This window comes from Prionailurus viverrinus, chromosome F2, assembly GCF_022837055.1.
Source record: "Prionailurus viverrinus isolate Anna chromosome F2, UM_Priviv_1.0, whole genome shotgun sequence".
NCBI lineage: Eukaryota > Metazoa > Chordata > Mammalia > Carnivora > Felidae > Prionailurus > Prionailurus viverrinus.
Window position 1 is genome coordinate 30,036,127 of NC_062578.1, and position 23,084 is coordinate 30,059,210.

The following is a 23,084-nucleotide window of genomic DNA, read 5'->3' on the forward strand; positions in this document are numbered from 1 at the left end:
TCCAGGCATATACCTCTGCTCCAGCCATACCTCTGCTATCTAATTTCTTTCTTTTTAAACTTTATTGAGCTATCTTTGACTTATGAAAATTAAAAATAATTAAGGTGTACAACTTGATCTTTTTTTTTCTTTTTTAATTTTTTTTTAAATTTTTTTTTCAACGTTTATTTATTTTTGGGACAGAGAGAGACAGAGCATGAACGGGGGAGGGGCAGAGAGAGAGGGAGACACAGAATCTGAAACAGGCTCCAGGCTCTGAGCCATCAGCCCAGAGCCTGACGCGGGTCTCGAACTCACAGACCGTGAGATCGTGACCTGGCTGAAGTCCGACGCTTAACCGACTGCGCCACCCAGGCGCCCCAACTTGATCTTTTTTAAGTAAGCTCTACCCTCAACATGGGGCTTGAACCACACAACTCCGAGATCAAGAGCTGAGCCAGCCTGGCACTCCTTGATGTTGTGATATATGTATACAGTGTGAAAAGATCACCACAATCAAGCTAAATAACTCATCAATCACCTCTACATAGTAACCATTCTGGGGGGGTGGGGGGAGGTGACTTAATTCAAGATGTACCATGTTAGCAAATTTTGGATATATAGTACAGTATTGTTAACTATGGTCACTATGCTGTACATTTTATCTCAAGTGGTCTTTCATCTTCCATAACTGAAACTTTGTACCCTTTGAAACTTTGTGCTCCTCATTTCTTTCACCCCTGGCAACAGCCATTCTACTGTCTGCTTCGCGAATTTGACTATTTTAGATTCCACATGTAAGTGAGATCACGCAGTGCTTGTCTGTCTCTGTCTGGCTTATTTTACTTAGCATAATGCTATCCAGCTTCCAGATGAGTCCTGGGTATTTGCTCCTGGGGTTCTCTGCCCCTTGGGTCTTTGCTCTTGTGGGGAGTCAGTCTTCCATTCTCCTGCAAACCTTGCTCAGCCTCCCATGCCCTGTTCAGGTTTTCATTATCATTTCCTTAGATTCACCTCACATATATGTCTCCACTGCTAAACTGTAAGATCTGAGAGGGAAGTTGAGAAACGCGGACTCTGGCTCTAAACTCAGCTCAGTCATTAACTGTATCCCAGAGAAAGACAGAAAACCTCTCAGTGCCCTGGTTTTCTCAACTGCTACATTTTTTTGCACCTCATCCTTACCCAAGGGCCATACTAATCTTCTCTGTATCATTCCAATTTTACTTTGTGTGCTGAGAATGGAGCACTCAGTTGCTACATTTTTTTTAAACAAGTAGACAAGTGTTACAAGACTGGAGAAGAAAGCAGTAACTCATGCTGTCTCTGTGTTGTTAAAGTAGGGAGACATATTCTCTCTTCCCTATATAAATGAAAATAAATACTTCAAGTAAATATTAATATTGTCCCCTAAGAAGTAAAAGCTTAGGGGCGCCTGGGTGGCTCTTTTTGGTTAAGTGTTTAACTCTTGATTTCAGCTCAGGTCATGATCTCAAAGTTCCTGAGTTTGAGCCCCATCAGACTCCCTGCTGGCAGTCTTGAAATTCTGTCTGTCTGTCTGTCTGTCTGTCTCTCTCTCTCTCTCTCTCAAAATAAATAAACTTAAGAAATATAAGTCTAGTGGGGAAAAAAAGAATATGTTTATTGAAGTATATGAGCTAAACACTGGGAATTACAAATCTAAGTTATTAACATGAAACCTCAAGTTTCATGAAATGTTTAATGGACTCTATTGGTATTCCTTCAGGTTAAATAAAATCCTTTAAAATTTCTTAAAGTATTGTTTATAGCATGAGCTATGTCTTATGCACTCTCAAGAAGGATTATGAAGAGCTTGTGACCTTATTTGAACAGTTAAAATACTCAGTACATAATCACCAAGATGCCCTTCTAGGAAAGAATTTCATTTAAACCCAGTTAAAGTAGACTTTAATATTCATAAGAGGATAGAATTATTATCTGGATAAATCTTTCATGCAGAATGTTGTGAGAAGAATTAAATAAAGCCCAGGAGAATAATATTTTAATGGAAAAAAATTTTTTTCAAAAACTAGAAATAGAAATACTTTAACCTTTCAGGTCATGGAAATGAGCTTATAAAATCCTCAGACCACAAATATTAAGATACAGCCACAGTATAAGAAGAAATAAAAAGAATCATTAAAGTTTTTATGCAAATAACTTTGAAAACCTGGATAAAATATATTTTGAAAAATATAATTTACCAAAATTCATCCAAAAGATTAAAAAAAATCTAAGCAGATAGCTTTCCAAAGAAGAAATGGAAAACGTACACAAGTTGCTTTCGTTCTTTCAAATGTTTTCCCAGAGAATTCTATAAAACCTTTAGAGGACATAGAATTCCAATGTTATTTAAATTGTTTTAGATCATAGGAAAAAGAGGATGTCCCTAAGTGCATTTTATGAAGCAAGTATAACATTCAATATTATAAACCATTAAGTCATCATTTGATAGTTCCAAGGAGAAATCGCATATGATCATCATGATTAATCCTGGAAAAAAGCACGGAGTTAGTATCATATTTTGTGGGAAAACTCAAGAAGCATTCCATTGGCACCAGGAAAAATTAAATGCCCACTGTCACATTAAGGTGTAACATTGGGCTAAAATAGGAACGATCAAGCTTTTAAGAAAATAAAAAGAAATTAGAGGTTCGATATTAAAAGGAGTTGAGATTATCATAACTGAAAATATTATTTCATACTTAAATATTGAAATATAATTAAACTGTAAAATTACTTCAAACAAAAGAAAATTTAGTGACATAGTGGGGCACAAAATAATGATAAATCAGAGCTTTAGGTACACTACAAGAGGAGATAAAAAAACAGATTCCACTGCAATGCAATAAAAATAATAAATAAGAGAAATTAGGAGCCCCTGGGTGGCTCGTTGAGCGTCCAACTCTTCATTTCAACTCAGGTCATGATTCCTGGGTCATGGGATCCAGCCCTATGTCAGGATGCACACTGAGCATGATGCCTGCTTAAGATTCTTTCTCTCTCTCCCTTTTCGCCCCTGCTTGTGTGCTTTCTCTCTCTCTCTCTCTCTCAAATAAATAAAATTAAAAATAAATAAGAACAATTAAAAAGCAATATGAAAAAGCTGTATGTGAAAACATTTTAAATACTCCTGAAGGCCCAAAATAATACATGAATACCTAAGAAAATATACCATGTTCTTTGATAGACATTTTCATCACCAGTGTCGTTTCTTTACCATGATCCAAATAAAAATGCCAACTGCTTTCTTTTGTTGTCTTTAGTTTTTTAGGTATTTTTTTAATGAAAGGGTAAGACATAGGGTAATTTTCTAGTTCATTTTGAAAAATAAACATACCTCATGCATATATCAAGGTAAATTACTCCAAATGAGTCAGTGTTTAAATGCAAAAACTAAAACAATAAAAATAATATATAAAACCTTGAATAAACTCCTATAAAGAAGGAAAGGCCTTTCTAATTATAGACTCAAATCCTTAAGCCATAAAACAAAAGAGTGTAAAATTCAACCACATTAAAAAAATAACTTCTGCACGAGGCAAAAATATTATGAACACATAAAAACTAGGAAATATTACTTATAATTCATATTACAAAGGAAAGGCTCACCCTTCTCTTATATAAAAATATCCTTGAAAAAAATAAGAAAATGCTAAACAAATATGAAGAAAATAGGCAGAGGGTATGTACAGACATTTCAGCATATATATATATGTATATATATACACATATATATATATGCTGACTATAACCTTTAGATTTGTAAAAAGATGTTCAGCTGCACTCATAATAAGAAAAATGCTAATTCAAACATCACCACACTTGTGGTTTCAAAACATGGCCCCAGAATTATCCAGCACTCCTCCCATGAACAGGTGCCCTTTCCCTTGAGTCCAATGTCTGTAACTTTCTGACCAACAGACTCCAGCCTATATGTTGTGATGGTTTGGTAGCTTTCACTACCCGTCTCTTTCTCTGAAACCCAACCACCATGCTATGAGGAAGCACAAGTCCCCCACTAGACAGGAACCAATAGCTAGTACCAACTTGCCAGTCATGTGAGTACACCAACTTGGAACAAGACCCTTGAGCTTTAGTTGAGCTGTCCCAGCTAACACTGCATGGAGAAGAGATGAATTGCCTTTACTAAGTTCTGCTGAAATTGAAGATTTATGAGCAAATTAAATGATTGTTTCATTTTGAGCTAATATAGGATGACCTTTTGAAATTGGTAAGGAAGAAGATGCCATGATACTGTGTACAGAAAACCCTAAAAACTCCACCAAAAAAATAAATAAATGAATTTATTTATTACTAAATTCAATAAATCAGGTCACAGGATACAAAATCAATATACAGAAATCCATTGCATTTTTATATACTAATAATGAAGTGGCAGAAAGATAAATTAAGAAAATAGTCCTTTTTGCAATTTTACCAAAAATAATAAAATACCTAGGAATAAATTTAACCAGGGAGGTGAAAGACTTGTCCTTTGAAACTATAAATGTTGATGAAAGAAATTGCAGATGACACACATAAATGGAAGATGTTCCATGCTCATGGATTGGAAGAACAAATACTGTTAAAATGTCGATTCTACCCAAAGCAATCTGCAAATTCAATGGAATCCCTATCAAAATACCAATAGCTTTTTTTTTGTACAGAACTAGGACAAATAATCCAAAAATTTGTGCGGAAACACAAAAGACCCCAAATAGCTACAGCAGTCTTGAAAAAGAAGAACAAAACTGGAAGTATCCAGATTTCAAAATATACTACAAATCTGTAGTAATCAAAACAGTACTGGCACAAAAATAGACACATAGATCAGTGGAACAGAAGAGAGAACCCAGAAATAAACCCACTCTTATATGGTCAACTGAATTTTGACAAAAGAGACAATATGCAATGGAAAAAGATGGTCTCTTTTACAAATGCTGTTGTGAAAACTGGACAGTTACATGAACAAGAATGAAACTGGACCACTTTCTTAAACCATACCCAAAAATAAACCAAAATGGATTAAAGTCCTAAATGTTAGACCTGAAACCATAAAAATCCTAGAAGAGAGGACAGGAAGTAATGTTTCTCACATCAGCTAAAGGACATTTTTCTAGATATGTCCCATGAGGCAAGAGAAACAAAACCAAAAATAAACTATTGGGACTACATCAAAATAAAAAGCTTCTGCATGGCAAAGGAAACAACAAAACAAAAAAGCCAACCTACCGAATGGGAGAAGGTATTTGCAAATGACATATCTGATAAAGGGTTAGTATCCAAAATATATAAAGGACTTCTATAACTCCATACCCCCAAACCAAATAATCAAATTTAAAAATGGGCAGAAGACATGAACAGACATTTCTCTAAGGAAGACATCCAGATGGTCAATAGACACATGAAAAGGTGCTCAACATCATTCATCATCAGGAAAATGCAAATCAAGACTACAATGAGACATCACCTCACACCTGTGAGAATGGCTAAAATCTAAAACGCAAGAAACAGTAAGTGTTGGTGATGATGTAGAGAAAAAGGAACTCTGGGGCACTGTTGGCGGGAATGCAAACTGGTGTAGCCACTGTGGAAAATGGCATGGAGGTTGCTCAAAAAATTAAAAATAGAATTACCCTATGATCCAGTACATTGCACTACTGGGTATTTACTCGAAGAATACAAAAACAACAATTTGAAAGGATATATGTACCTCTATGTTTATTTAAACATATTTACAATAGCCAAATTATGGAAGCACCCCAAGTGTCCATCAATAGATGAGTGAATAAGGAAGATGAAATATGTACACATACACACACACACACACACACACACACACACACACACAGAATATTACTCAGCCAAAAAAAGAATGAAATCTTGCCATATCCAACATGGATGGATCTAGAGGGTATACTATCAAGTGAAATAAGTCAGAGAAAGAAAACTATATGATTTCACTCATATGTGGAATTTAAGAAACAAAACAAAGAATAAAAGAGACAAACCTAAAAACAGACCCTTAAATATAGAGAACAAACACCATAGGGGAGGTGAGTGGGGGAATGGGTGAAGCAGATGATGGGGAATAAGAGTGCGCTTACCGAGATGAGCACTGAACAATGTATAGAATTATTGAATCACTATATTGTACACCTTGAACTAATGTAACACTGTATGTTAATTATACTGGAATCAAAATAAAAAATAAATATGTTAAAAAAGAGAGCTTGATAAAATAATGTCTCAAATTTAAAAAAAAAGATACTTTTCTTTCATTTTATTTCATCATCCAGAGATATGAAAATAGCTATGGTTTGCACTTTCTTCTGGAGAACATTATAGGGATAAAGCAAAATAACAAATGGGAAGGTGTTTTGAAGACAAGTAAATGCAAAGTATTATCACAGCAATTGTAAATAAAAAAGTAAAAGAGAGCATTGTTCTGCTTATAGATGTCAGTCTGAGAACATGCATTTACAGTAAAAATGATGGAGTAAGAATACCTGCCAACATGGGATGTAGAGAAATTTCAAGAAAATAGGAAGCAAGTGGAGGAATAGGAACTGACTGAAGGAGGAGAGAGATACCACTAGGTAGCATATAATCAAAATACAGCCAGAAAGGTTGCTGACCATCCCCACAGATCTCTGGACTGTCTCAGGGTTTGGACTTCCCATGTACATTACTTCCTCTCCAGGCCAGGAGTGAAGCACTCTTCTATAAAGATAACAATGCCCTCCAAATAAAGCCCACCCCATTCAGGCATTTAAGTGTCTGTGGTGAGATGACTGGACAAATGTCTGATAATTGACAAGTCCCACCCACATATCCAGGACTCCCAATCAGCTTTCTGTTGCCTCGGTCTAAAAAAACAGATGACTATTGAATGTCATCAATGTGGCAAGCACTCAGTAAATATTTCCTAACATTTATTGCATTTGGTAAGTATTTTAATAACAAAACCAGTAATAATATTACTATTTTCAATTGGAAAGATGTTTTATTGTACACCAAAGTAAACAGAGTTGTGTCAATACAAATACACAAATAGAAAATAATAGAAATAATACAAGGACTAGAATTTTTAAAAAACTCTCAATGGTATCCTTAGAACATTTCACCAGAAATTTTCATCCATTAAAAATAAAGAGAGGGGCAGAGCAATTAGAGACCTGGGAAGATGGTGGTGTAGGAGGACGCTGGGCTCACCGTGTCCTGCTGATCGCTTAGATTCCACCCACTTCTGCCTAAATAACCCAGAAAACTGCCAGAAGACTAGCAGAATGGACTCTCTGGAGCCAAGTGTAGACAAGAGGCCCATGGAAGAGGGTAGGAAGGGCAGAGAGGCAGCGCGTGCTACACAGACTGGCGGGAGGGAGCCAGGGCAGTGAAGGGGCAGCCAGCCCACCCGGCAAGGCAGAGCCCCCAAGTCTGGCTTGCAAAAGTGGAGGGTACAGATGGAGTGAGTTCTGACAGCCAGCGGGACTTAACATCTGGAATGTTATAAGTCAACAGCTCTGCTTGGAGAGCGGGAGGGTGAGAGACCACCGGGAGGGAGATTTGTTGAACCCTGGAGGACAGAGCTCAGCTTGGCGGGGAACAAAGGTGCTGGCCATCGCCATCTTCCTCTCCCATCCCCCAACTGAAATTCCAAAGGGAATGGTTCCTGTCACTGAACTTGCTTGCCCCGCACAAACCCTCAATGCTGTGCTTCTGTGGATCCATCCCTCCAACAGGTCTGCCTCCCTCCTGGTGCTGCAGGGCCCCTCCTGCAGGGGACCACCTTCAGGAAATGGAGCTAAGCCTACCCCTCCCGCCCCTGTGCACCTTGTGGATCCACCCTGGCTAATAAGCCTTTGGCCAGATCCCATCGAAGCACCACCACAAGCCTGTCAGTGTGCAAGTAGCCCGGACAGGGGCCACACCACTCCACAGTGAGTCCTGCCCCTGGGAGAGGGGAAGATAAGGTACACACCAGTCTGACTGTGGTGCCAGTGGTGGGCTGGGGACAGACATCGGGTCTGACTGTGGCCCCACCCACCAATGCAAGTTATTCAAGACAGCACAGGGGAAGTGCCCTGCAGTTCTGCACCACTCCAGGGACTATCCAAAATGGCAAAATGGAAGAATTCTCCTCAAAAGAAACTCCAGGAAGTAGCAACAGCTAACAAATTGATCAAAAATGATTTAAGCAATATAATGGAACAAGAATTTAGAAAAATAGTTATAAAAGTAAGCGCTGGGCTTGAAAAAAGCATAGAGGACAGCAGAGAATCTATTGCTACAGAGATCAAGGGACTAAGAAATAGTCATGAGGAGCTAAATAATGCTATAAATGAGGTGCAAAATTAAATGGAGGTGGCCAAATCACGGATTGAAGAGGTAGAGGCGAGAATAGGTGAATTAGAAGATAAAATTATGGAAAAAGAGGAAGCTGAGAAAAAGCTAAAAAAAAATCCAGGAGTATGAGGGGAGAATTAGAGAACTAAGTGATGCAATCAAATGGAACAATATCCGTATAATAGGAATTCCAGAAGAGGAAGAGAGAGAAAAAGGGGCTGAAGGTGTACTTGAACAAATCATAGCTGAGAACTTCACTGACCTGGGGAAGGAAAAAGGCATTGAAATCCAAGAGGCACAGAGAACTCCCTTCAGACATAACTTGAATCAATCTTTTTTTTTTTTTTAATTTTTTTTTTCAACGTTTATTTTTGGGACAGAGAGAGACAGAGCATGAACGGGGGAGGGGCAGAGAGAGAGGGAGACACAGAATCAGAAACTGGCTCCAGGCTCTGAGCCATCAGCCCAGAGCCTGACGCGGGGCTCAAACTCCCGGACCGGGAGATCGTGACCTGGCTGAAGTCGGACGCTTAACCGACTGCGCCACCCAGGCGCCCCTTGAATCGATCTTCTACATGACATATCATAGTGAAACTGGCAAAATACAAGGATAAAGAGAAAATTCTGAAAGCAGCTTGGGATAAATAGGCTTTAACTGACAAAGGTAGACATATAAGAATAGTAGCAGACCTATCTACTGAAACTTGGCAGGCCAGAAAGGAATGGCAGGAAATCTTCAATGTGATGAACAGAAAAAATATGCAGCCGAGAATCCTTTATCCAGCAAGTCTGTCATTCAAAATAGAAGGAGAGATAAAGGTTTTCCCAAACAAAGAAAAACTGAAGGAATGCATCACGACTAAACCAGCCCTACAAGAGATCCTAAGGGGGATTCTGTGAGTGAAATGTTGCAAGGACTACAAAGTACCAGAGACATCACTACAAGCATGAAACCTACAGACATCACAACTCTAAACCCATATCTTTCAATAATATCACTGAATGTAAATGGACTAAATGCTCCAACCAAAAGACATAGGGTATCAGAATGGATTTAAAAAAACAAGACCCATCTATTTGCTGTCTACAAGAGACTCATTTTAGACCTGAGGACACCTTCAGATTGACAGTGAGGGGATGGAGAGCTATTTAGCATGCTACTGGAACTCAAAATAAAACTGGAGTAGCCATACTTATATCAGACAACCTAGACTTTAAATTAAAGGCTGTAACAAGAGATGAAGAAGGGAATTATATAATAATTACAGGGTCTATCCATGAGGAAGAGCTAACAATTATAAATGTCTATTCGCTGAATATGGGAACCCCCAAATATATAACAATCACAAACATAAGCAATCTTATTGATAAGAATGTGGCAATTGCAGGGGACTTTAATACCCCACTTACAACAATGGGTAGATCATCTAGACACAGGATCAATAAAGAAATAAGGGCCCTGAATGATACACTGGACCAGATGGACTTGACAGATATATTTAGAACTCTGTATCCCAAAGCAACAGAATATACTTTATTCTCAAGTGCACATGGAACATTCTCCAAGATAGATCACATACTGGGTCACAAAACAGCCCTTCATAAGTATAAAAGAATTGAGATCATACCAAGCACACTTTCAGACCACGATGCTATGAAACTTGAAATCAACCACAGGAAAAAGTCTAGAAAACCTCCAAAAACATGAGGTTAAAGAGCATCCTACTCTTTGAATGAATGGGTCAACCAGGCAATTAGAGAAGAAATTTAAAAATATATGGAAAAAAATGAAAATGAAAATACAACAATCCAAATGCTTTGGGATGCAGCAAAGGCAGTCCTGAGAGAAAAATACATTGCAATCCAGACCTATGTCAAGAAACAAGAAAAACCCCAAATACAAAATCTAACAGCACACCTAAAGGAAATAGAAGCAGAACAGCAAAGACACCCCAAACCCAGCAGAAGAAGGGAAAATAATAAAGATCAGAGCAGAAATAAACAATATAGAATGTAAAAAAAATGTAGAGCAGATCAATGAAACCAAGAGTTGGTTTTTTGAAAAAATAAACAAAATTGATAAACCTCTAGCCAGGCTTCTCAAAAAGAAAAGGGAGAGGACCCAAATAGATAAAATCATGAATGAAAATGGAATTATTACAACCAATCCTCAGAAATACAAGCAATTATCAGGGAATACTATGAAAAATTATATGCCAACAAATTGGAAAACCTGGAAGAAATGGACAAATTCCTAAGCACCCACCCACTCCCAAAACTCAAATAGGAAGAAATAGAAAAGTTGAACAGACCCATAACCAGTGAAGAAATTGAATCAGTTCTCAAAAATCTCCAAACAAATAAGAGTCCAGGACCAGATGGCTTCCCTGGAGAATTCTACCACACATTTAAAGCAGAGATAATACCTATCCTTCTCAAGCTGTTCCAAAAAATAGAAAGGGAAAGAAAACATTCAGACTCATTCTATGAAGCCAGCATTACTTTGATTCCCAAACCAGAGACCCAGCAAAAAAAAAGAGAACTACAGGCCAATATCCCTGATGAATATGGATACAAAAATTCTCAACAAGATTCTAGCAAATAGAATTCAACAGCATATAAAAAGAATTATTGATCAAAAAGAATTATTGATCCCACGATGATCAAGTGGGATTCATTCCTGGGCTGTAGGGCTGGTTCAACATTCACAAATCAATCAGTGTGATACATCACATTAATAAAAGAAAAAGATAAGAACCATATGATCCTGTCAATCAATGCAGAAAAAGCATTTGACAAAATTCAGCATGCTTTCTTAATAAAAAACCTCGAGAAAATCGGAATAGACGGAACATACTTAAACATCATAAAAGCCAATTTATGAAAAGCCCACAGCTAATATCATCCTTAATGGGGAAAAACTGAGAGCTTTCCCCCTGAGATCAGGAACACAACAGGGATGTCCACTCTCACCACTGTTTTAACATAGTGTTGGAAGTTCTAGCATCAGCAATCAGACAACAAAAGGAAACCAAAGGCATCAAATTGGCAAAGATGAAGTCAAGCTTTCACTTTTTGCAGATGACATGATATTATGCATGGAAAACCCGGTAGACTCCACCAAAAGTTTGCTAGAACTGATACATGAATTCAGCAAAGTTGCAGGATACAAGATCAATGTACAGAAATCAGTTGCATTCTTATACGCTAATAATGAAGCAACAGAAAGACAAATAAAGAAACTGACCCCATTCACAATTGCACCAGAAATCATAAAATACCTAGGAATAAACCTAACCAAAGATGTAAAAGATCTGTATGCTGAAAACTATAGAAAGCTTATGAAGGAAATTGAAGAAGATATAAAGAAATGGAAAAACATTCCATGCTCGTGGATTGGAAGAATAAATATTGTTAAAATGTCAATATTACCGAAAGCTCTCTACCCATTCAATGCAATCCCAATCAAATTGCACCAGCATTCTTCTCGAAGCTAGAACAAGCAATCCTAAAATTTGTATACAACCACAAAAGACCCTGAATAGTCAAAGTAATATTGAAGAAGACCAAAGCGGGAGGCATCACAATCCCAGACTTTAGCCTCTACTACAAAGCTATAATCATCAAGACAGCATGGTATTGGCACAAAAACAGACACATAGACCAATGGAATAGAATAGAGACTCCAGAACTGGACCCACAAAAGTATCGCCAACTAATCTTTGACAAAGCAGGAAAGAATATCCAATGGAAAAAAGACAGTCTCATTAACAAATGGTGTTGGGAGAACTGTACAGCAACATGCAGAAGGATGAAACTAGACCACTTTCTTACACCATTCACAAAAATAAACTCAAATGAATAAAGGACCTGAATGTGAGACAGGAAACCATCAAAACCCCAAAGGAGAAAGCAAGGAAAAACCTCTTTGACCTCAGCTGCAGCAATTTCTTACTCGACACATCTCCAAAGGCAAGGGAATTAAAAGCAAAAATGAACTATTGGGACCTCATGAAGATAAAAAATCTTCTGCACTGCAAAGGAAACAACAAAACTAACAGGCAACCGACAAAATGGGAAAAGATATTTGCAAATGGCATATCAGACAAAGGGCTAGTATCCAAAATCTCTAAAGAACTCACCAAACTCCACACCTGAAAAGCAAATAATCCAGTGAATAAATGGGAAGAAAACATGAATAGACACTTCTCTAAAGAAGACATCCAGATGGCCAACAGGCACATGAAAAGATGCTCAATGTCACTCCTCATCAGGGAAATACAAATCAAAACCACACTCAGATACCACCTGATGCCCATCAGAGTGGCTGAAATGAACTAATCAGAAGATTACAGATGCTGGAGAGGATGTGGAGAAACGGGAACCCTCTTGCACTGTTGGTGGGAATGCAAATTGGTGCAGCTGCTCTGGAAAACAGTGTGGAGTTCCTCAAAAAATTAAAAATAGATATACCCTATGACCCAGCAATAGCACTGCTAGGAATTTACCCAAGGGATACAGGAGTGCTGATGCATAGGGGCACTTGTGCCCCAATGTTTATAGCAGCACTTTCAACAATAGCCAAATTATGGAAAGAGCCTAAATGTCCACCAACTGATGAATGGATAAAGAAATTGTGGTTTATATATACAACGGGATACTACTTGGCAATGAGAAAGAATGAAATATGTCCTTTTGTAGCAACGTGGATGGAACTGGAGAGTGTTATGCTAAGTGAAATAAGTCATACAGAGAAAGACAGATACCATATGTTTTCACTCTTATGTGGATCCTGAGAAACTTAACAGAAGACCATGAGGGAGGGGAAGGAAAAAAAAAGTTAGGGAGGGAGCCAAAGCATAGGAGACTCTTAAAAACTGAGAATAAACTGAGGGTTGATGGTGGGTGGCAGGGAGTGGAAAGGGGGTGATGGGCATTGAGGAGGGCACCTGTTGGGATGAGCACTGGGTGTTGTATGGAAACCAATTTGACAATAAATTTCATATTAAAAAATAAAAAGAAAAAGAGAAGAAATAGTATGCTAATAATTATCTGGAAACAAGAAAGACTTGTTTGAAAATTTTTCCCACATGCACAAAAATCTATGGATCAGGAGAAATTCAAATTGAAAAAATGTTCTAGAAAGCATTGTAAAAAGATTAAGAATGATAAAATAGAGGGGGAATATTTAGTTATGGAATATCAATATATGACCTCCAACAGATAACTAATGAAATTCCTTAAAGAGAGAATAGTAAAATTGAAAAGGAGAAATTATCAAAGATCAACCACAGTGGTTCTCAAGGTGTTATCCAGGGACCTCTGAGGTCCTACATTTTCTTCATATTAACCAACATACAAACAGACATGTCTCAACAGAGTAGGAAGTCAATAGATAGCATAAAAATTGAAAAATCTAGATTTGGCTGCATAAGGTTATTTAGAGATAATAGCCTTTAGAGAATTAACTACTACAGGAAACAGGTAAATAGTTAAAGGGATTGTCTGTGGAGATGAGAGAGGGGACAGAAAAGATTAGTCAAGGAGCCCCTACTTTAAATTACACTATTTAATAGGTTCAAAGGGACATGCACCCTAATGTTTATAGCAGCATTATCAACGACAGCCAAGCTATGGAGAGAGCCCAAATGTCCATCAACTGATTAATGGATAAGGAAGGTGTGGTGTATATGTGTGTGTGTGTGTAACACAGGTTAACTTTTACACTTAGGGCAACTCAAAGATTTTTATAGAAAATTAAATATTTCTTTTTTTAAAACAAAAAAAATAAAGTTCGGTATTTAGGTAGCTCAGTTAATAGAAGGATCACAATCAAGAAGAAACTTCTCACAGTTTCACATTAAGAGGCTGAAGGTTGGTCCTTCCTAAGGCTTAGAGGTGAGAATTATTGACACCACCTTGGTCTGCAGATGGGTACTTCTGGCACATTCCCCTCTGTGCAGCTGTAAAATGAAGCCTGTGTTTGAGGAACACCGTGTGTGCTCTCTTCTTCAGTATTAAACTGCTGAGTAATCTAACTCACCACTAAATCTTTTTGTTCTAGCTTTCTTTCCTTGCTCTCCTTCTCTTCAGTTCCTTGTTCTGTTATCCCATTATAACTCCTAACTCGAAACTCACCAGTGATATTTTTGTTAAGAGTTTCATGTACTTCTGAAGAAAAACACTGGAGCAGTTTGTACTGAATCAAATTCTTGGAATCTCTTGCCCTAGTTTGTACTGGAATATTTGGGGAAGTCCAGGGGTATCTCCAGAACAGCAAAGCTTTTCAGAGTGGGCTTTGTCTCCTAAAAGGAGATGTTAAGTGATGACCTTAAGTGATGGACACTCTGGAATGATGAAAGTGGAATAGAGACACCGGAGACCCTCATGCCCCTGTCCAGCCACATTGGTCCACTGTTTGGACCTATGGGTATCAGCCATCAGCTTGATATATTATAATGCCCTTGAAGGGAAAGGAAGACAAATTTCTTTTGTAGAACAGCATGGGAATTGCAGTGTGACCAATCATCTTGGTGTGTAAGAATAGCCTGGGACTATCCCAGTTTTAACACTGAAAGTCCTGTATGCTGGGAAGCCTCTCAGTCCCGGCAACACTGGGATGGTTGGTCACATTATGGTTAGGATGTCTAGTACAAAGCCACTGCCTAGAATAAAATCCCAGCTCCACCACCTACCTACTAGCTGCCTGACTCTGTCAAAATTGCTTAATCCTACTCTTTCTCATTTGCCTTATATGAAAATGGGGATGACATTAGTACTGAACTGCTGGGGTTGTGCCAAAAAACAACTTAGTACATATAAAGAACTCAAAATGGTGCCTAGCATGTGGCAACGTGGCAAGTACTCAGTAACTATTCCCTAATATTTACTGCATTTGATAAATATTTTTAATAACAAAACAAGTAATAAGATTACTATTTTCAACTGGAATGATGCTTTATTATGCACCAAAGTAAACAGAGTTGTGTAACTAATATTTCTTTTGGAGGTTGATAAGGCCAAATAGGCCCAATGGGTGTTTTGAGATGTCAGCTAAATCAAAATCAAACATTCTCATGGCTAACACTATAAACTCTGTAGAAACAACTGTCAGGAGAAGCAGCACCCTTTATTCATCTGAGTTGTAGACAAAGCATCAATCAATAGGTGATATTAAAACAGTCCAATAATGAAAATTACTTTCGCATCTGATTTTAAGATGTGAGAGCATGTTCATGCCAATGGAATTGAAATGGACCTCAGGTATTTACTGTTGACAGGAGAGGTAATAAAATGTGGAATGCAGTGACACAGGGCCTGGTATCACTGAGTTTGGATTGTTCTAGTATTTAGGCAAATTCATACTCTTCCTGAAATTGAGGGGTTATAAAAAATATACTGTAGGTACACACTTCTTTTTATTAGTTTTGTTTCTTTGCTATTCAACATCTGAACATCCTTTCTCTTTTGTTTCTTCTCTGTTCAACATCTGAACATCCTTCCTCTCTTTTGGTAATCCCCAGCATGTGGGCATTGGTCCCACTCTGGACATGAAGAGGCCAAACACTGTTTCCTCCTGCCCTGTTGTAGTGATTGCATATATGCTATCAAACCTTAGCAAAGGTACACAGGCTTACATAGAAGGCTTTTTAAAACATAGATTGCTGGACCCCACCTCCTGAGGGGTTGAGAATTTACATTTCTAACAAGTTTCCAGGAAATATCGATGCTGCCAGTTAGGAATCACACTTTAAGAACAAGTCAGAATGTGAACACGTGCTGGGGCGCCTGGGTGGCTCAGTCGGTTAAGCATCTGACTTCAGCTCATGTCATGATCTCACAGTTTGTGGGCCCGAGCCCTGTGTCGGGCTCTGCACTGACAGCTCAGAGCCTGGAGCCTGCTTCAGATTCTGTGTTCCCCTCTCTCCCTGCTCCTCCCCTGCTCACTCTGTCTCTCTCTGTCTTTCAAAAATGAAGAAACGATAAAATTTCTTTTTAATTTTTTAAAATTTGTTTAAAATTTTTATTTTTGAGAGAAAGAGAGACAGAGTGTGAATGGGAGAGGGGCAGAGAGAGAGGGAGACACAGAATCTGAAGCAGGCTCCAGGCTCTGAGCTGTCAGTGCAGAGCCCGACATAGGGCTCGAACCGACAAACTGGGAGATCATGACCTGAGCTGAAGTCGGACGCTTAACCGACTGAGCCACTCAGGTGCCCCCACAATTTTTTTTTTAAATAATGTGAACATATGACTTAGGTCAAAGAGATGCCTCTGATTGGGACTTGAGACACAAGGTCAGCTGCGAAATTTTCTGTGAATAGAGCAGGCATATCAGGAATCCAACTCTGGCAACACCAAGTGGTCAACAGCAGTTATCAGAGTTGGTAAGAAGATAGTTCCTATGAGTGACCTTGGCTGTCTAGCCTTTCTTGATTCTTGTCTGTTTGCGGCAGCCTAATTCTCTCACTTTTCTGTCAGTTCTGTGAGCTACTCTGCCTTTCAGTGAATTATCCTTTTGGGTAAGTTCACCATGGTCAGTTTCTGTTGGATGCATCTAGAAACACTGAGTGAAAAAGCAAGGCTATCAATGAGTAACAGGGATTTGAACTACTGTCAGTCATGGCAAGTGAAAATTGACTATAACTGACTAAGGGCAGTGATAGAAGAATGCTCTGAACACTACATGAGCACAGAGGAGAGAAGGTGACCCAACTAAATGGTGGGCAATGGTGGGATGGGAGCATATGTGGAGAGGAGGTTCAAGACAGGAAATAGGATGAAACTGGAGACATAAGTAGGAATGAGGTATTGGAGAACGTGTGTACCCTACAAAGTGAATTTAGACATTATTTGACAATATTTAATGTCAACATTTCCCAAACTTCTCTGATGGTATGAATCCCTCTGAAGATTCTAGGGTCAGGACACAAAATGTAAATGTTTTATGGTTTTTATGATCAAGCATGCTCAAGAAATACTGCCACAGATAATGGGAATCATTCAAGAACTTTTAGTATGGAAGTAACATGGCTTTCTAGAATATCCTCTAAGAGCATGAGGAGATAGGTTTGAGGAGTAGAAGATGGGAAACAGGCAGACCAATTAGGATGTTGCCCCAGTTATTGGGACATGAAATTATATGGGTCTCAACAAATGCAGTCCCCAAGAAAGAAAGGATTCAAAACATACTAGAAAACACAGTCCTTGTTGATGGAATAATATTCAGTAGGTGATGGAATTCAGGGTGAGAGAGGAATAGTCTATCAGCACCACTCCCAGGACTTAGATTTAGGTCATGGATTGATATGTAAATGTTGCTTTTTAAAATGTTGGAGGTAAAACTAAGGTGCAAGATTGAGCAGCAGAGAAAGACAGAGCTCAGGAAAGGCATCAGGTTCTTTTCTGGTAATAGTGACAGTTTTAAAAGATTTTTTAATGGTTATTTTTATTTTTGAGAGAGACAGAGCATGAATGGGGGAGGGACAGAGAGAGAGAGGGAGACACAGAATCCGAAGCAGGCTCCAGGCTCTGAGCTGTCAGCACAGAGCACAGTAAGATCATGACCTGAGCTGAAGGGACACTCAACTGACTGGCCACCCAAGTGCCCCATTGGTAATAGTGATCGTTTTAGAAGGAGAGAGTGCTGGGATCGTGGACATTGTTGCATCAGTATTTCTACGGAATCTTACGATCTTCTTTCTTAACATTGCTCTTCATTTCATGTTTTAGTCACAGCTCTGATTTGGTACTGATGCATGTTGTTTTTCCTTGAAAGTTCTTTTAACTTGGGACACCTGGGTGGCTCAGTCGGTTAAGCATCCAACTCTTGGTTTCTGCTCAGGTCATGATCTCACAACTCATGGGTTCAAGCCCTGCATCGAGCTCTGTGCTGGCCGCACAGAGCCTGCTTGCTTGGGATTCTCTGTTCCTCCCTCCCTGCCCCTCCCGTGCTCGGTCTCTCTCACAAATAAATAAATAAACTTAAAAAGCCAAAAGCAAAGTAAGTCCTTTTAACTCAAGAGATTCAAACGTCTTTCTAAAATCCAACCCAGAAAAGTGAATAATTAGGTGCTAGTTAACTTAGTCTTCCTATATCTTTTGATATAAATAATATTATCCAGGGAATAGCAAAAGCAGTCTAAGCATATCTTTATGGGGCTATGTCTCCCTTGACCTTCATAATCTTTCACAGCAGATTTCATTCTTCAACATACAGTAACTGACACTCATACATACATAAATGTATGAAATTTCATACATAATAAATGATACATAAATATCATACATAAATAAATTTATAAATAAATATAAATAATTTATATATAATTATATAATTATAATATTGTTATATATTGTTATATATAATTATATTATATAATAATTATATATAAATTACATAAATATAAATATGTATAAATATAAAATAATTTATAAATAAATACATAAATAAATTTATACATTCATAAATGTATGAAATAGTAAAATATGAACACTGTCCATGGATTGTACTCATTTAAAGCTCATAATATCTGTTTAAGGTTATTATTATGATTATTCCAAATTCACAAATGAAGAAACTGTGACTCAGTGAATTTAAGAAACTTGGCCAGGGCCACACAGTAACCACATTTTATAACCAGCTTTCAAATCCTCATCTGATTTCTACCACGAGGAAGAGAAACAATGATCTGAGAAGATTTTCATGCACATCTTCTTGGCAGCCAGCGCACTCCGTAGCTTAGCACGTGGCGTTAAGGGAGGCTCCCCAGTCCGGATATCAACTAAAACAGTACCCAGAATTTTTTTCATAGAGCTAGAAAGGACTTGGAAAAAATAATTTCTAAATCAGCTATTACATGTTTGCTACAAAGAGGAATATTGCTACACACCCATCTCACATTGCCATCAAATCCTAAGTCCCCTGATCGACGTTTCAAATAATTGCTTCGTTTTGACGTTTCTGACTGAGAAAGCCTGAGGTTACCCGGCATCCTCCCCCTGGCTCCCAGGTCCGGTGCTTCTTCTCTCCCTGTACACTTCCGTCATCTTCCCCACCGAACTCACACCCGGCCTCTGTGCTTCTGACGCACTTGCTGTAACCTCCACAAACTTAAAGAAATTTTGCCCCTTTCGATCCATTCTACCTATTTCTGCCAATGCCTTCCCCCTCCCCCGCTCCTCAATGTTAATTTGGTCACGTTATGCTTCTCCTTGGAAACCTTCAGCATCAATTTAATGCTTAAAGTATAAACTCTTTAACATGACTTGATAGTGACAGATTAACCCGTCAACTGAGAAATATTTAGGATTGTTTCGTCTTAGTTTTTCTTAAAATATCCTACAAGAAAGACAGATGTCAAATATTCTCCTTAATTTTTAAATCGAAGACACAGAAGTGAATTGCTTTCCAAATATATCCAGGAATTAGATAATGGAACCAAAGGCAAATTATATTTCTTAGTCCCTCATTTTGCCTCAAAAACAGGCTTTTTTTTAGTCATTTTTTAAAAATCATTTTGACACGTACAATAAATCACTCTCACATAGGCCACACATTCCCACGTGGATACTCATATACAATTCGTGTTTTTTTTCTAAAGTGTCCCTTTTCTATGCCATTCATGGAAACCTACCAGAGCGTGCAGGGAGGGAGACGTAGTGTCCGGGATAAGAGTGCAAGATTTCCAGATACACAGGTGGGTTTCTGTCCAGGCTCTGACACCTGTGGTTATAAGACTCTGGGGCAAATTGTTCAACCTCTTCAAGGCCTAATTTTCTTATATTTCAAATGAAAGTAAATAAAATGTACATCTTAGAGATTAAATGAGAAGGCAGTGAGATGTTTGTAAAGTTCTTAGCACATCTGACACATAGTAAGTGTTCAATGAATGGTCGTCTTCAAATTGTGTTGATCTAGTTTACTTAGAAATGTTTTGTCAGGGGCTTCGAACTCTACTTTGGTAATAAATTCCTTGCAACACAATCTCCTCATAGATCATGACATGGCCATGTGTGATGGTACCGCTTTCTACATAATGCAGCTTTAAACGAGTTAGGGGGTTGGGGGTATCATCTGAGTTTGGTCATGTAGTCTGGCCTCCTCCAGACTCAGGGGAGCCTGGAAAGTGATGCAGAGCACAGTGAGGATGTCTCCCTCACTGCATCCTCTAGGGCCCCTCTGCCCTAGAGCCCACAGACTGTAAAAACAGAATTGTGCAAAAGACTTTGAGGGTGAAGCTCTGCAGTGAATGGTCCTTTTTCAATAAAACCTTTGAAAAGAACGTTCTCTTTTGTTAGGACTTCATTACGGGTTAATAAATATTATATAAGCATCTAAGAAATTCCTGTATTTGCTTATATCGTTACTGAAATGTCACTGATTCTGGAAGTAATAAGAACAATACTGAAAACTGTTAACAGTCAAACATTTGGCATCATCTAGATGCAGATTTGAGCCTCCGGTTCCTCACTTACTCACCGTATACCCTTGAGAGAATTACTTGACTTCTCTGAATCTCTTCCCATAGCTGTACAGCGGGAGTAATAACGGCACTTACTTCAAAGGCAGGTAGTTTGAGAACTAAATGAGACAATAGATGTAAAATGTTTAGTATGTACCCAGCACATCCAATGAACTCAAACAATAAAAACTCTCATCTTTTTCTCATTTGAAATCACTTTTCTGGTTTCCTATTTGATCTCATTTGGAAATATTCTTATGTTTATTCTCCATTTTATCTCCATACTACACTCACTGTTTCTGATCTCTTGTGTTCAGAGAAACTGTGTCTACAGCAAAGAAACCTCAACCGTGGGATGCAATGGAGTTGGAAGGATGACAGAGGGCTTAGTGTTTGGATTTCTGGGAAGAGCCTTCACTGGAACATTAGTCAGGAAATGTTACCAACACTATTCATCATGCTAGACAGAGATCTGACCAAATGGAAGGGACCACGGGGCTGGTTCTCAATTCAGGGTTCTCATTAACATCATGAGGAACAGACAAGCTCATTGTGTTCTGAGAACCTTCTGGTTTGTACGAGAGAAAGATTCTCTGAGCAGTGCCTCTTGAGCCTTCCTGCCATGCCTGGGAATGTCAGCAGGTTGTTTGGCATGACTCTAAGCCATCCATCTGCCCACATGATTTATCTTAGCCTTTGTAATGCTATGGATTTAACAATAACATGGGGATGTTTCTCGGTGAGACAAATGGTGAGAGCAAATTAGCAGTACCAAGCAGTTTATAATGTATCTTGTACATATGGGAAAATCCTGTGGAAATTTTAATCATCAATTCAAATTGAAATGGATTTAGTTTATCACCAAGAATGACTCACTACTCCCCTTTTCTAAAATAATTAATGCTGTCCTCATTTTCAGTAGAACTGAGTGGCTGTCTTTTGTTCAGCTTACCTAACAAAGCAATTGCAGACCTAATCAGTGCCTAGAAGAATTCAGCCAGCTGCTAGAAAACTCAGTGATGTTGCAGGATATCGGACACAAAACCTGTGACTTCTGGGACCATCAGGAAAGTTGCCAAAAGATGTAACAATAGAATGTGGCTTAAACTACTACTCAGGACCATACCTTTTCAGTGTCTCCTAACACATTCATCTTTTCCCTTTCACTTATATCCTTCCAACTGGCTCAGAAAAATACACACAAACCTTCACCCTAATATTTACATATTTACTATATTTCTTGATCCCTTCTTCAATTTCTTCCTTTGCTTTATAAAAAAAAGGTAAGCTTTAGGCAGCAGCTCCCTATAATAGTAACTTCTGCCTCTGATATCTAAACTTTTTACCAGATAATTATGCATTAATTAGTAGCTCAGGAAACTAGAAACTTGATCTATAAAAAGTTACCCTCTTGAGTTAATAAAGATTATATAGTGCATAAGAATTGCAATGAAGCTGAAGAAATACTTGTTGTTTCCTAAGAATGGTTGTCTGTTGTCATTCCCTAAACTGTAAGCCAAGTGAAGGTGGGGATTGTGTCTACTTTTTTACCATTGTATTGTCAACACTTAAAGTAGTGCCCAGTTTGTGGCAAGCACTCAATAAATATTTGCAAATGAGTAATCTCATGGAGCACCTGCTACATGTCAAGCATTGAGTTAGGTCCTGAATAGGATGAAGCCTCAATATTGAAGGTGTTCACAGCATACAAAGAGCTATGGGAATAGAGATGAAGAGCAATGACCTCTGCTTCTGAGGTGGTAAGTAGAAGACACCAGAAATAATATGAGGAGAATTTGAATTTGAAGCTCCACCTGGACAAGTAAGCAGGAGTTCCCCCAGATAAAGTGGGAGGGTGAGGAGAATATCCTAGGCAAAGGCAATGGGCTTGATAGTGCATTTGGGAACCATAAGTGAAAAGTGTGGTTACAGTGTAGGCTATATGTGAAGGGGTGAGGTAAACAAAGCCTTGGAAGGTGACCAAAGAGTTTGAACTTCATCCAGTAGAGGGAGCCATTTAGGACTTTTTACATAGAATGAGAATTCTGGACTCAAAGTGAATGACTGGATGAACTGAGAAGCTGGAGCGAGGCACCGTGTTTGGTAGGTATTTCAAATGTGTTTGAGGGAGCAGAGGAGGGCCTGAATAAGAAGCCAGTTGTTAGGATTGATTGGACAGGATAGTTATAGACAACAGTGTGGAGGTAGAGCTAAAAAAAAAATTCAACTACTAATTGAAGGGTAGAAAGGAGGCAACTCCATTACTCAAAGGTT

The 23,084-nt window shown here is 38.4% G+C and overlaps 1 non-coding gene across 1 annotated transcript; it reads right to left on the reverse strand.

The window, feature by feature from the left end:
* Positions 1-1,123: 1,123 nt before the first annotated feature.
* On the reverse strand, positions 1,124-1,229 carry LOC125156825 (U6 spliceosomal RNA). The gene has a single exon (XR_007148802.1). It is a non-coding gene; the product is annotated as a U6 spliceosomal RNA (small nuclear RNA).
* Positions 1,230-23,084: the final 21,855 nt, after the last annotated feature.